The sequence below is a fragment of the Petaurus breviceps genome, unplaced genomic scaffold, assembly GCF_028583685.1.
Source record: "Petaurus breviceps papuanus isolate PSGF00001 unplaced genomic scaffold, PetGlider_PUasm1.0 224, whole genome shotgun sequence".
Lineage (NCBI taxonomy): Eukaryota > Metazoa > Chordata > Mammalia > Diprotodontia > Petauridae > Petaurus > Petaurus breviceps.
This window is the reverse complement of record NW_027185887.1, coordinates 4888167-4904822: the sequence shown is the minus strand read 5'-3', so window position 1 is coordinate 4904822 and position 16656 is coordinate 4888167. Positions and strand designations below refer to the sequence as shown.

The window sequence follows — 16656 nt, the reverse complement described above, 5'->3', positions numbered from 1 at the left end:
TTCATATAAGTTTTTCCAGATTTTTCTGAAGTCAGCCTGCTCAACATTTCTTATAGCACAATAATATTGCATTACATTGATATACCACAACTTGTTCAGCCATTCCCCACCTGATGGACATCCCCTCAAATTCCAATTCATGGCCCCCCACAAAAAGAGTGGGTGCTTTTCCCATTTGTATGATCTCTTTGGGATACAGACCAAGAAGTGGTATTGCTAGGTTAAAGGATATGCACAGTGTTATAGCCCTTTGGGCATAGCTTCAAATTCTTCTCCAAGATAGTTGGATCAGTTCACAACTCTACCAACAATGAATTACTGTATGAATTTGCCCATATCTTCTCTAATAGTTATCATTTTCCTTTTAATCATGTTAACCAATCTGATAGGAGTAATGAGGTTCCTCAGAGTTGTTTTGATTTCCAATTCTCTAATTGATATTGATTTAGAGCATTTTTTCATATGAGTATAGGTAGCTTTAATTTTTTCATCTGAAAACTTCCTCTTCATATCCTTTAACCATTTATCAGTTGGGGAATGACTTGCATTCTTATAAATTTGACTTAGTTCTCTATATTTTAGAAATGAGGCCTTTAGCAGAGCCACTGGATGTAAAAATTGTTTCCCAGCTTTCTGCTCCCCTTATAATCTTGGTTACATTGGTTTTCTTTGTGCAAGAACTTTTCAATTTAATGAAATCATAATTATAAATTTTGCATTTCATAATGTTCTCTATCTCTTGTTTAGTCATGAGATCTTCCTTTCTCCATAAATCTGACAGGTAAACTATTTCTTGCTATCAGCCTTTATATCTAAATCATGTGCTCATTTTGACTTTTTCTTGGTATATGTTGTAAGATGTTGGTCTATGCTCAGCTTCTGTCATACTATTTTTCAGTTTTCCAATCAGTTTTTGTGAAATAGAGAGTTCTTATCCCAGAAGGTGGGGTCTTGCTGTTTGTCAAACATTAGATTACCATATAATTGGTCTACAATTTTCGTTTGCTGGTTTAACTCTTCTCAGTTTAGGTATCAGCACCATATTTGTATCAGAAAAAGATTTTGGTAGGAACCCTTCTTTGCCTATTATCTTTTTTTTCATTTTTCAAATGCTTTATTAACTTCTGATTTACATCATTATAATGGTAATGTAGTTTTGAATTTGAAGATCCCTTTGTGTTGGCAAAAGTAGCAGGTACTTAACACTTAGTAACTGATCAAGCCTCTTATTGGGGGAACAGAAGGTATGAATTCCTTTCTCCTGTTAACTGATATAACAGGAAAGGGTTGGTAGAAGGAAGTGAAGTAGATACTGTGAATATAAGAAAAGCCCCAGAGAGGCACAGTCAGAATTTCCTTGACACCGAGATCTGGTGGCAGAACAGCTACAGAAGAATGGAGAACTGAGTCCTTCAAACTTGTGGTGGTGGAGCTTCTTCTGAACAGAATCCCAGGAGCCCAGAGCCCAGCAGCCCAGGAGCCAGGAGCCCAGGTGACTGAAGCATGACCAAGATGCAGAGACTTTGTTTGCGGCTTGGTTGAGCCTTGAATTCCTTGGAGCAGAAATGGTTAAGGAGATGACATGGACCAGACCCTATTAAATTCAGTGTGGAGCAAGACCTGCCAACAGAGCTGGTCAAGGACCTGGGATCTGTCTGCCATTGAACCCAGGTGACAGTCTGGTGAATCCAGGTAGAACCTGGGACCATGGAAGGGGAACCAGGGAATCTGAGAACAGGCCCCAAGTCAAGATGAAAAGACCTGTCCTTGGGTACTGAGTAATTATGGAATTATAGTTTACTAGTGACCTAAGGGGGGGAGGATTTTGTGTATGATACTTAGTAAGACTTTGCTGAATAAGTGACTGATTGTACTTTGAATATTTTGACTATTGTTACTGATTAGTAACTGATTGTGTTAATCAAAACTTTGCCCCAAGAGTGGAAGACTTTGAAACTACTGATAAGCGACTAAGTGAGTTAATCAAGACTTTGCTTCAAGAGTAGAAGACTTTGACTGTGTATTTTGATACTACTTATAAGTCACTGATTGAATTAATTTGAGTGACTATTTTACTTTGAGACTATGTTGTGAATATTATATAGTGATTTTCTGTGGTAAGTTGAAATATGGTGAATGCTGTATTTTGAATTATTCTGTACCTTGATTTTCCACGGATGTTTTGCTTTTGTTATGGAATAGAGTGATCACTATACTGAGTAATTAGAATCTTTAAAAAAAAGCTGTTCACAGCAGAAGTTCTTCTGGAAAGCTTCTGTGCATGACATTACAATAATTCATTTCTGCCAGATTTTGAGTTACAAATTTTCTCCCCATTTTTCCCCTACCCACTGCCCCAATATAGCAGTCCCACAGGATATCCCCTCCTCCAATCTACTCTCTCCCATATTTTCTCCCATACCCCTTTCGACTTTTCCAGTAGGGCATGGTGGATCTCTATCTGCCAGTGCCTGTATATCTTATTTCCCAATTACATGTAAAATTGTATTAATAATTGTTTATACATATATGTATATGTATAATTATATCTTTAAATATTTAATTTTAAAACTTTGAATTCCAGGTTCATTCTCTTCCTCCATTGTCACCCATCCTTACTGGGAAGGTGAGCAGTTCGGTATAGGTAGTACATGTGTAGCTAATGTAAAACATTAATCTAGTAGATATACTGTAAAAGACTGACTATATTTATCTCCCTCTTATCCCACCTCCCACTTGTTCTATTCTCTACTTTGATCCCATACCTTTTCAAAAGTGGGTGCTTCCAACTTCCCTCCCCCTCAGCCTGTCCTTCCTTCTACCATCCCCCATCTCATCCCCTTCCTCCCACTCTCCTATAGGGTGAGATACCCTATTTAGTGTGTATTTCATTCCCTCCCCAAGCCAAATTCAATGAGAATAAGGTTGACCCATTCCCTTTTGCCTTGCTATTCTTCCTCTCCACTGTAACCATTTTCCCTTGCCTCTTCTATATGAGATACTTTACCCCATTCTGTCTCTCCCCATCTCCTCTCATTATATTCCTCTCTCAGCTCTTAATTTCACCTTTTAAGTATTATCCCTTCCTATTAAATGTTTAGGTGCCCTCTATTTATGCATACCTGTAAACATATATACACACATTCAGATATGTATTCGTACACCTGTATACCCTCTGTTATAAACACACACACACACACATATATATATATACATATATATTTCTATTCCCTTCAACTATTTTCATACTGAGAAAAGTTTCATCAGTTACAATTATTGTTTTTCCATGTAGGAATGATAATAGTTCAACTTTGATAAGTTCCTTATGATTTCCTTTCCCTGTTTACCTTCTCAAGGTATTCTTCTTTCTTGTATTTGAATGTCAAATTTTCTATTCAACTTTATTTTTTTCTTCAAGAATGCTTGAAAATCTTCTATTCTACTGAATAATGATATTTTCCCCTGAAACATGATACTCAGTTTTGCTGGGTAGGTGATTCTTGGTTTTAATCCCAGCTCCTTTGACCTCCAGAATATCACATTCCAAGCTCTTGGATCCCTCAGTGTAGAAGCTGCCAGATCCTGGATTATCCTGATTGTGTTTCCACAATATTGAAATTGTTTCTTCCTGACTGCTTGTAATATTCTCTCCTTGATCTGTGAACTCTGGAACCTGGCTATAATATTCCTAGGAGTTTTCTTTTTGGGATATTTTTCAGGAGGTGATCGGTGGATTCTTTCAACCTCTATTTTTCCCTCTGATTCTAAAACCTCAGGGCAGTTTTCCTCGAGAATTTCTTGGAGGATGATTTCTAGGTTCTTTCTTTGATCATGGCTTTCAGGTAGTCCAATAATTTTTAATTATCTCTCCTGCATCTATTTTCCAGGTCAATGGTTATTCCAATGAGATATTTCACATTGACTTCTATTCTTTCATTTGTTTGGATCTGTTTAAAAGCATCTTGATTTCTCAGAAAGTTATTAGCTTCCATTTGCTCCAATCTAATTCTGAACGAATGATTCTCCTCAGTGAGCTTTTGAGATTCTTTTTCTATCTGGCAAATTCAGCTTTTTAAGGCATTCTTCTCCTCATTGCCTTTTTGAGGCTCTTTTGCCATTTGAGTTAGTCTGTTTTTTTAAGGTTTGATTTTCCTCAGTCAGGCTGTTGACTCTCATTTCGTAATTTTCTTGCATCATTCACATTTCTCTTCCCAATTTTTCCTTCACTTCTCTTATTTGCTTCTTAAGGTCCTCTATGGCCTGTAACCATCTCGTATTTTTCTTTGAAGCTTTTGGTGCAGGAGTTCTGACTTCACTGTCTTCCTTCTGTTTCATGCTTTGATCCTTTTTGTCCCCAAAATAGGAGTCTAATGTTGGATTCTTCTGTTTGCTTTGCTTCCTTTGCCTGGTCATGTTGCCACTCAATTACTTGACTTTCAGGCTTTTTGCCACAGTAGGACTCTTCTACCAGACATGGGAGCTTCATATGAAATGCTGGGGTTTTCTCAGCTGCCAGAGGTATTACTTGGGTGCCCTTGTTGAAACCTCTACACTCTCTGGCAAGCTAGACACACACCCCAGGACCTCCACCTTAGACTGCAATCCAGATGCAAGCAGGTTAAAGCAATAGCGATTACCCCTCAGACTGGTCACTTGGTCCCCTACATTTTTCAGGCCAGGAGCTGAAGCTGCCATGTAGGGACCGCTGCACAGTCTTGGCAGTGGCTTCTCACCCTGGGGGCAAAAGTCGACATACTTCCAACTACTGGGTCCCAAATTCTGCACTGCACTGACCTCTCACTTTGTCCTTTGCATCTATGTGTTGATAATTCTGGAGATGGCCAGGTGCTGATGATCTGGAGTCCCTCTGGCCAGCGACTGGTCAGGCCCACCCTGGGGCTAAAACCTCTGGCTCATGCAGGCCGGGGTTTGGCTCCCAGAGTGCTGCGCTGGCGATTCCTGCTGGCCTGCCTGGCTGTCCTCAGTGGGACGTTAGCTTCTCTGTGTCATTTTGTGGGTTCCAAAGTTTGTTCAGAGTCCCCTTTTATATGAATTGGGGAAGGTGGAAGCCAGAGCTGTGTGGAGGTCCTACTTCTACTGTGCCTTCTTGACTCTGCCCCTCCTATACTGCCTATTTTCCCAAATAATTTATATAGTACTAGAATTAACTGTTCTTTAAGTGTTTGATAGAATTTACTTGTAAATCCTTCTATCCCTGTAGATTTTTTTTTTCTTAGGGAGTTCATTCATGGTTCATTCATTTTTGTTTTTCTGAAATGCAGTTATTTTTTTATTTCCTCTTGTGTTAACCTGGGCAATTTATATTTTTGTAAATATTCATCCATTTCATTGATTGTCAAATGTTTTGGCATACATTTTGGCAAATATCTCCTAATTATTGTTTTAATTTCCTCTTCATTGGTGGTGTGTTCACCCTTTTTTCTCTCTCTCTTTTTTTTTTTTTTGCTTTTTGGAGGGTGGAGAGCAGGTCAATTGGGGTCAAGTGACTTGCCCAAGGTTACACTGCTAGTGTCAAGTTTCTGTGACCAGATTTGAACTCAGGTCCTCCTGACCCTAGAGCCAGTGTTCTATTCACTGTGCCACCTAGCTGTTCTACTCTTTTCATTTTTGATGCTGATAACTTCGTTTTCTTATTTCTTTTTTTAAATCAAATTAACTGAAGGTTTATTTATTTTATTGGATGTCTCTTTGGCCTCATAATTCTGGAATCTGGCTACAATATTCCTTGGTGTTTTCAATTTAGGATATCTTTCAGGAGGTGATTAGTGGATTCTTTTGATTTCTATTTTTACTCTCTGGTTTTAGGACCTCAGGGCAGGTTTCCTTGAAGATTTCTTGAAAGATGTTTTCCAGGCTCTTTTTTTAATCATGTCTCTCAAGTAGACCAATGGTTCTTAAATTATCTCTCCAGGGTCTTTTTGCCAGTTCAGTTGTTTTTCTAATGAGGAATTTTATATTATCTTCTAATTTTTTCATTCTTTTTATTTTGTTTGATCTTTGATGTCTCATAGTCATTAACTTCTCCTTGCACAATTTTAATTTTTAATAAATTGGTTTTTTTAAGTTAGCTTTTGTACCTCCTTTTCCATTTGTCCCATTTTACTTTTTAAATGGTTCTTCTCTTCAGTGAGTTTTTATGCCTCCTTTGTCATTTGTCCATTTGTATTTTTAAGGACTTGCTTTCTACAATCTATTTTTATCTTTCCTTTTCCAAGCTATTGACTCTCTCTTGAATACCTCTCATTTCTTTTTCCAATTTTTCTTCTACCTCTCTTGTTTGACTTTTAATATCCTTCTTCAGCTCTTCCAAGAAGGCTTTTGGGCCTTGATACCTATTCATATTCCCCTTTGAGGTTTCAGATGTGGGTATATTGACAATATTGTCCTCTTCTAAATTTGTATTTTCATATATCTTCCCTGTCCCCATAGGAAAAATATGTGGTAATTGTTTGTTTCTGCTTTTTGCTCATGATGTTTGCCTATTTCCTGGCTTTTAAACTTGAGCTGTCCTGCTGGAGCACACAGAGCACTGACCCAATCTTCTTGTGCTTGGGGCCAGGGACCTGGTCACTGGCTTTTTGTGCTAGGGCCTCAGGCACTTCGCAACTGGTGGCTGTATGGTTCTGGCAGCTTGCCTTCTGCTGAAGCTCTGTGGTGTGAATGTGGGGTGGGGCATCTGGTCACTGGAGGATGCCTACTCACCAAGGCTTCTCCAAAGCACTGGAAGGTTTGGTTGCTGGGAGAATACCTGCCTGCCTGGAGTTGTGCTTCTTGGAGTTGTTTTGAAGCACCAGGAGGTTTCACCGCTGGAGGATTCCTGCTCTCAGGAACATGTGATGGAGGGACCTTTCCTGTTAATCTTCCATACCTTCCTGTGCTAAAAGCCTGCTGCACCTTATCTTTCTGCTGGCTAAGCTGTTCTAGTGTTTTTCCTGGGGTGACATTTTCTGGGTTTTTAGAGGTCAACAAGAGAGAGGGAGAGCAATTTACTGCTTACTCTGTCATCTTGACTTCCAGAAGTCCCCTTTTATGGTATCTTTTTTTCCTTCTTTTTGTCTTTATTAATTTGTTTGTTTACTTTTAGTTTACAAGATTCAGTTCCACAATCCCTTGAGTTTCAAATTTTCTCCCCTTCCCTCTTCACCCCCACCCCCATGATGACATGCAATCAAGTATAGGATCTGCAAATACTTTCACATTAGACATTAGTCAGGTTGTAAAGAAGAATTATAATGGATGAAATGAACAATGGGAAAGAGGAAACAAAACCAAACAAGAAAAAGAAATAGTGCAGGTGTTTGCTTCAGTCTGCATTCAAACTCTGTTCTTTCCATGTCTTTCCAGTTCTTTCTCTGAATGAAGATATCTACTTCTATCATGAGTCTTTTGGAGTTGTCTTATAACCTTGCTTTGGTGAGAAGAGTCTAGTCTATCAAAGCTGGTCATCAAACATATGTTGTGTCTGTAATTGTATACAAATTTCTTCTGGTTTTGCTCTTCTTACTCCACATCAGTTTGTATAAGTCTCTCCAGGTGAATATGAAATCTGTCTGCTCCTCATTTCTTATATCACAATAGTTTCCTATCACATTCATATACCACATCTTGTTGAGCCATTCCCAGTTGATGGGCATCCTCTTATTTTCCAATTCTTTGCCACCACAAAAAAAGCTTCAATAAATATTTTTGTGCATAAGGGTCTTCCTCCCACTTCTATGATCTCTTTGGGATACAACCTTAGAAGTGGTATTACTGGGTCAAAGTGTATGTAATTATTTATGCCCTTTGGGCATAGTTCCAGATTACTCTCCAGAATGGTTGAATTAGTTCACAACTCCACCAACAATGCATTAGTGTTCCAATATTTCCACATCCTCTCCAGCATCTGTCATTTTCCGGTTTTGTCATCTTAGCCAATCTGACCAGTGAGATGTGGTACCTCAGAGTTGTTTTGATTTGTATTTCTCTAATCAATAGTGATTTAGAGCAATTTTTCATATGCTTATAGATATCTTTAATTTCTACCTCTGAAAATTGCCTGTTCATTCCTTTGACCACTTATCAATTGGGGAATGTTTTATGGTATCTTTTAAGCAATTAATATCTGCAGCATATTGCTAGTTGTCATAGATTACATAAAAAGAAATATGACATCATTTTTTGGCCTTGATGAAGATCTAGATTAAATACAGAAAAGCTAACATTTTAATGCTTGAGCTTCCTTTTAAACCCCAATTGTAACTAAATTTTTAATATCCCACCCTGACTTCCCCCAATAAAACATAATCTTTTCTTCATCATTATTAGTTTTCATTGGGCAGGGTGAAGAACAACCCTTAGCTTCCTATAACAACATGAAAACTTCTCTTCACTCACCCCACAAAAAGATTCATCAACTGAAACAATATATTCTGACAAAAAAAAGCAAAAATAACCAATTATTCACAATGGTTGTTGAGTTCCGTCATTGAGCAAACATTCTAAAATGTTCTGTTCTGGAGAGTTTTGCTTACAATTCGACACATTCTAATTGGGGAGACAGGATACAGACAAAGAAAGTACCCAACACCATATCAAGTGTAAGTTAATATATAGGACTTAACTTTGTTACAACACCATTCCAACAAAAAATAATCTCTGCATAAATACAACATTTAAGAACATGCTGAGCATACATTTATTTAAAGTCATATTTATACTAGAAAAATAATTAGGCCTGTCCCTTGACTTGCTTCAGAAAAAGGCATACAAATATTAAAAACTAAGTTTACAGGTGCATTGAGTGAATGGAGGAGAGAACAGAAATAGAAGGAAAATATTTAAAGTTAGAAGGGGTCCTGAGACTATGTAGTCCAACTTTCTCTTTAAAATATAAAGAAATGAAAGGAAAATATTTTGTCTAAGGTATCACATGTATTAAGTAACAGAGACAGGAATAAAAAACCCTGATCATCTGCTTTCAGATGAACTACTCTTTCCACGAAACAACTGCTTCAGCACTGCAAGCTACGTGGTCACTGATGGAGTGGGGGGCCTCTATAGAAGCTGTCTTTGCCGATCCACTTGAAAGCAGTGAAGGTAGGCTTAAACATGGAAATCTCTGAGAAAGTAATTTTTTTAACTTACAGACTGGCCGGGAAGAATCAGAGACTGATGCCAAAAGCAAGGATTGGCAGATGCAAAAGAAAGGAGGAGCACATGAATAGTGTTTATTCTGAGCAGTGTGCCAAATCATTGGATATAATTATAATTATAATAATGAGGTTAGTAAGAGAAATAGCATTCAGTTTATGTTCCTTGAATATTAGAATATGCAGTTTACATTTTGTATAATAGGTTGTTTTGGGGACAGTAGGTGAATAATATGACAATGAAGTTACTTTTGCTTATAGATATCCATAAAATGGAGAGAGAATCTGGACCAAATGGTGGTTGTGGAAGTAGAGACAAGGTGAAAAATTAGGGAAACACTGAAAAAGCTGAATTAGTGAGTCTATGAAGGGAATACAGTATCAACTACCTCTGCAAATTGAAAACAAAAAGTATGTATTTGACCTGGGGTATTCACTTCTCAAACTATAACAGTCTATCTCTATAAACCATATTTATAATTATGTAACGAAGAGGACTGTACTTTTCTGATTAAAAAAAAAATCTGCATAACATAATGCCAAAATGGAGGTTTTGAAGGAATTTATGTGTTTGTTGTTGTTGGTCAATAATGTGTGACTCTTTGTTACCCCATTTGGGGTTTTCTTAGGGAAGATACTGAATTCGTTTGAATTCCTTCTCCACTTTCTTTTTACAGATGAGGAAACTGAAGCAAATAGAGTTAAGTAACTTGCCCAGCGTCACATAACTATTAAGTATCTGAGGCTGGTTTTGAACTCAGATCTTCCTGAATCCAAGCCTAGTCTTCTATCCACTGTACCACATCACGATATTATCAAGAATATATCCGAGCAAATTATGCTCCTTTTCTTTTTATGACAGGATTACTAGATCTGGAAATACATTCAATGTTTCATATATACACACACAGACATATATACACATACACACAACACATACACATGGGTATGTGTATATATGTATGTGCATGTGTGTATGTGTCCACACATATATGTGTATGTATATGTCTGTATATAGTTTTCCTTGTCACTTTTTCTTCTCCTCTGCTCTCTTTTCCTTTCTTTTCTTTTCCTCTCCACTCCACTCCTTTCTTTTCCTTTCCTTTCCTCTTTTTCTTCCTTCCTTTCATCCTTTCTTCCCTCATTCCTTCCTCTTTTCCTTTCTTCCTTACTTTCATTTTATTTCACTTTCTCCCTTTTTCCTTTCTGCTCTTTTTAATTCCTTCCTTTCTCTTCTTTCTTTTTTTTCCTTTTTCTCTTTCTTCTTTTTCTCTTCTTCCTTCTGGTTTAAATTATAGTTTTTTTAGGTATTAAAAGTTTGAGGTCAAGTTAGAAGTATATTTCTGATAAAATATCCCAGGCAGAAATTGTGTTTGGTTCTGTGCTGTTCAATGTTTTTATAAATGTCCTAGAAAAATATAAATCAAAATGTTTTAAGTTTGCAAATTACACAAAGAAGTGAGTGGATAGCTAACACATTGGATGACAGAATCAGAATCCTAAAAACAAAAGCAAAAACATATTGAGTCTTTTGTGTCATGGGCTGAATCTGCTAAGATGAAATGTAACTAGGGTAAATATAAATTCTTGTACTTGGATTCCATAAATTTACTTAATAATCAGAGGATTGGGGAGGTACAATTAGACAGCAGTTCATAAGGGAGGAAAAGAATTGGCAATATTAGGAGATTACACATTAAATATAATACAACTATATCAGTTGGTATTTTTATTAGGCTTTGCTAAAAAGTCATAGTGTCTCATACTACAGAAATTATAGTCTTATTGTTTGTGGTTCTAGTATAAAGACAATATTTTGGAATAAGAAATAATCAACATTATTTGTTAAAATTTATTGGGAAAACTGGAAAGCAGTATGGCAGAACCTGGGCATACACCAGTATTTTGTGCCATTTACCAAGGTAAGGCCAAAATGTATATCTGACCTAATTATAAAGAGAGATATTACAAGAAAATGTGAAGATCATGGAATCTATTACTTATGAAACTTATGGATAGGTGAAAAAATCAATAAAAAAGAGATAGAAAGCAGAGGTATAAAGTAAATAATTTTGATTATATTAAATTAAAAAGATTTTTTACAAATAAATTGTAGCTGAAGTCAAAAGGAAAGGAAAAAGTTGGGGGGAAATTTTGTAGTCTATCTGATTTTATTTATCTGATAAATTTATCTGATAAATATCTTATATCTCACATAAAGAACTTCATAAAATATGAAATAATGAGTCATTCCCAAATTGATAAATGGTCACAAGATATGAACAGTTTTTAGATAAAGAAATCAGAACAATTTATAGACATGAAAATGCTCTAAATCAATATTGATTAGAGAAATACAATTCCTGGAAAATCACTTAAGCAAAGATGGCTTTGAGTCAAAACAAAGCAAAGCAAAATGAAATAATACTTATTACTGCTAGATTCCCCCCCCCACCCAGAGTTGTTACATAATGAATAATGTGAGGTCTAGATTATTTTAAAGCATACTAACTGAATGCATTTAGTTTTCAGCTTAGAGAAAGGAGACTTGAAAGGCTTCAAGTTCCATGATGCTTATCACGCTTTTATTTCATTTACTAAGCCCATTTCTCTAAGATGCAGCTGAGGTGTCTTATACTTCATGGAGTCTTTCCTGTGTACCTCACTTCCCTATCCCTATGAAAGAATTCTTTTTATTCTGATAAATCTCTTATGACTATTTTTTAAAATTTCCTTGTACATTTTTTTGTGAAACAAATAATATTTTGATTTATATTATAGTCATGTGTGAGGAACCTTGGAGGAGTGGATGGATCCCTGGATGCAGATTCAGGAGGGTATGACTTGGAATTCTGCCTCCGACACTTACTAGCTGTGTGACTAGCTAGAAAAGTCACTTAACTTCTCTGACCCACATTTTAGTCATATGTAAAATGAAGTCAATAGTTCCTGCCTCAAATTGTTGTAAGTATCAAATGTGATAATATATGAAAAGCAAGTACTTTGCAAACCACAAATAAATATATAAATTCAGCTATGATTAGTTATTGTGCATTCCTAGGATATCTCACCTAATGGATTACAAGTTTCTTGAAGAGATAAACTATTTCTTGTTTCATCTTTGTATCCCTATCAACCCAGATAATACCTTTCAGACAACAGGAAATTAATGAATGTTTGTTGAATTGTTGAAAATTGTTTACAGACTCATTTTAGATTCAGGAACAATGTATTCTACATAAGTGGAATCTACACAGAGAAATGGAAGTACAGAACTGAACAATTTTCCCATTAGCTTACTCAATGCAGACAGGCAATCTTCATAATTCCGATTTAGCAGACTCTTCCTTTTATCATTAGGGGGTTCTTGTTTCTGTGTTATGCAGATAATACCTAAATTCCTTTCCCAGCCTTATGGTAAAGCAAGTTTAATTATTATGAAACGAATCCATGTCCAATCAATTTTAGCACATATTCTATCACCAATCTCACCAGTCACAAAATGTTAATTATCGTGTGCATTGTAGCAGCAACCAGACCATCTGTAGCTGAGGCTGCCTGTAGGTTACAAAGAAATGTCTGAAACCTCTGAAACAAACACTCAATTGTTCCTTATTTCTAACTAAATGAATAATTAAATCTTAGATTCTCATGGTCAGTAATAATGTCACTCTACAGAATCCATATTATTTATTGGTGTACATGTATGATTTGCTTGGGTAATAATCATTCTCAATTTGTCAATATTCAGAATTTTTTTTCTTCAATGTACTGTCTGCTGTAGGCAAATTTTATAGCAATGCTTTCAAAGTTTCAAGACATCTCCATTTTCCTTAAAATGATAATTTGACCCTAGTTATATTATTTCATCATCAAGTTCAAAGAAGACAATTTAAGTCACATGAACTTTGTCCATTCCTTTTTTATTTTGTGACTAATTTCTAGGCTTTTTGTCCATTCACGAACATTTTCATAGATTAAAACTTTCTGAATCATCACTTCAGTTATTAAATTAAATTTTTATTTTAATCCAGGAGATAGAGTTGGTAACAGAATATTGAAAAGCAGGATACGTTTGTTTCTTAGAGGTGATGGAGAAAACACTATGTCGTAATGTCATAAGATGTCTTCGTGGTTGTAGGTAGTTGTTTGTATAGTCAATCATGTTTTTCCTTTCTTAAATCAGAGTGTTTTATGAAGAAATCCATATAACATATTGTTAGCACATTAAAAATTCATCATATTTGACTATAACCTGTGACCATATTGACTGACCTTAAACATTCCGTGTCTCATAAAAAATGAAAAGAATATATTATTTGTATATCAAACTCTATTCAGGACTGAAGGTCCTATTTACTATTACATACTTCAATATATCTTTGATAGGGATATGTAATATTCCCTTTTTTATAAATCTGATCCAACTTAAAATGAAGACATAGATCATTGGTAGACCAGGGGTGGGGAACCTGTGGCCTCAAGGCCACATGTGGCCCTCTAGGTCTTCAAGTGTGGCCCTTTGACTCAATCCAAATTCTACATAACAAATTCCCTTAATAAAAGGATTTATTGTGTAAAAATTGGACTTGGTCAAAAGGCCATGGATTCACAGATCTCGAAGTCCACATGTGACCTCAAGGTTACAGGTCCCTTACCCTGGTAGACAATATACAACTTGCATTTCCAGTGATTTACTCATTCATTCATTCACTCGAATAGGATTGAGAATCTTGTTTGTATAATTAAGATAATGGGAAAAGAAGTAGCATAATTATTTAGTCATTTCAAGTTACTTTAAGTAGTCCCACTTCCATAATCTTATAGGACTATATAAAGTGAATTTGTGTCAAAGGTGGAATTTGAACTCAGTTCTCTGACTCAGAGATTTCTCTCTAGCAACTTGTGCCAGACTATATTTTGTGAGAGGATAAGTGGCACAGTGGGCAGAATCTAACCTTGAAACCACGAAACCTTTGGTTCAAGTTCCACCTTGAATACATATGGGCTGAGTGACCCTGAGCAAGTCATCAGCCTTTAGTGTTATAGGCAACCCCAATACTATAAGTTGCAGTGAAGGAGATGGACTGTATTAGTTAAGGGGGCTTTCTCATTCAGGAATGCACAGCTCTAGTCCTGGTGCCATAAACTCCTAGATTTAAAGCTACTAAAAAAAGACTTCAATAGACATTTAACCTAAGCCCTTCATTTTAAAAATAAGGAAACTGAGGCTTACAGTAAATATATGACTCTCCTAGGGTCTTAGAACTAATACATATGGGATACAGATTTAAACCTGAATCTTCCTGATTCCAGGTAATGTTCTTTCTACTATGTTGCCTCTCTATTGTTCATGTGCTTCTCCTGTATTATATTCCCCAAATAGTCAGGTATGTGTATCTGTTTCTTCAGTGATGATAGCCACCATGGCTACAACCCAGAGGGTTAGAAAATCATCATTTGTTACATGTAGGGAAAGGCCCCTCTGATAACACTCCCCATTTAAGTGATGAAATGTTAATCATGTCTGATTTTTTTTGTGACCCTATGTACTTTTCTTGGTAAAGATATTGAAATGGTTTATCATTTACTTCTCCAGCTCGTTTTAAATAAGAGGAGACTGAAGCAAGCAGAGTTTAATGACTTATCAAGGTCACACAGCTAGTAAGTGTTTGAAGTCATATTTGAATTCAGATCTGTCTGGCACTGAGCACAGTGCTATTTCTGCTGCACCATCTAGCTATCCCAAATGATAAAATGCCTTTGGATAAAATCTTCTTTTTTCTCTTTTTTATATGGTACAAGACCTGGAGAAACTAACTTTTTGCATTTATTGTGGAATATCCTAGTACAAACTCTTACAGGACCTGTCAAGCTGGAAAGGCCTTGAGTTCATGTCAGAAGCAATGATCAGAAAAGATCTCGACAGGTTAGAACATGGTCTTATGGAAATGAAATTTAATGGGGACAAATGCAAAATAGTGTGCTTGATTTCACAATATCAATTCCACAAGTAGGAGACAGAAGGAAGCATGGCTAATAAGCATTTATCTGAAAAAATATCTAGGAGGTTAGTGAACTACAAACTCAATAGCATATTATGACAAGCAAGAAACCCATGCAATCAAGCTGAAAAAAGAGAAATACAGAAACTAGTAATAAAAATGTGACAATCTTGCTCTATTTTTTCCTTAGTTAAGAACACATATAAAATGCAGGTTCAGTTCTGGGCTGACCTTTCTTCAAAGCATATTGAAAAGCTAAAAAGTGTCCAGAGAGGGGTAATTATGATGATGAAAGATATTCAGCTCATGGCATATAAGTACATGGAAAAGGGATAAAAATATTTAACCTGAGAAACAGAAAACTTGTTGGGGGTTGGGATGGTAAAAAAAAAATGGGCAAGGTGAGAGAATGGTTTTCATCTGTTGATTTAGTGGAGATAATTTTTCCCACACTTAGAAAATTAAAGGTCTCTGAATATTGAAACAAGATTTCTACTTATTTGACTTGACATCAGGAGGAGATAGGTATGATTTATGGAACAGAGCTAGATTTTCCATAATAATAGCTTCTTAGAGTCCAAGGTACTGTGGAACAGTGTGGCATAGTAGATAAAAAGCTGGCTTAGAGGCAGAAAGCTCTGCATTCAACTCTTACCTCTGACTTAAACTATTTGAATGGCCTAGGGCAAGTCATTTAACTTCTTCTTGTCCTGCATAACTAAGAATAGAAGCTATAGAGGAGTTGCAGATATTCATTGTTGGAGGAAGTAACAACACTAGCAGTTCCCTATAATGATAATGAACAAGAAGAAAGAAGAAGAAAATCAGCAGAGAGTCATATAGTCCTAAAGATTCAGGCTAAAGTTGATTTCTTTGTGTTGACTGAAATTAGTACATTTGTACATGATGTGGACATTCTGTACTCATTTGTATTACTCCATTTAAGATTTTAGGAATAATGATTTGGTGAGTATTCAAAAACATGCATTTCTATTTGTTCACATAACCAAAAACTTACATTATATTTCTTTACAATAATTTGGGTATAAATACCCTGAACTGACAAAGTACATCATGAAAGTTGAAGTCTACCCAAAAATATAATGAATTTGTATATAATGAGTTTACACAAAGGCCCAAGACTGTACAATATAATACTTTTCCAGAAATGATATTATTTGAAAAAAAAATATGAATTTCATAGTTGCATTAACTGAATGGAGTTTTTTCTATTTTTTTCTTTTCAAGTGGAAATGATCCTATTTACCTATGCATTAAAATATATCACAATGATTTATCAAAAAATTTTTTAAACTAACAGTTTTCATACATTTGAAAGATGCAATTCTAGACAAAGTTTATTTGATCTTATTTGTTTTATTTTTACAAAACTTTTTAGGTTCACAATGGGGTTTAAAGTCAAAAATAGGTGGTGAATGGCAAAATAAGCTATGTTATATCAATTCAATAAAATGATGTAGTTTTTTTTAAAGCAATTG

The 16656-nt window shown here is 35.7% G+C and overlaps 1 long non-coding RNA gene across 1 annotated transcript in view; it reads left to right on the top strand.

The window, feature by feature from the left end:
* The window catches only part of LOC138166455 (uncharacterized), a 36332-nt gene extending 24147 nt beyond the window's left edge, over positions 1-12185 (top strand). The window contains exons 3-4 of the long non-coding RNA XR_011169601.1: positions 8985-9099; positions 11934-12185. This is a non-coding gene — a long non-coding RNA (uncharacterized lncRNA). The remainder of the gene's footprint in view (positions 1-8984; positions 9100-11933) is intronic.
* Positions 12186-16656: the final 4471 nt, after the last annotated feature.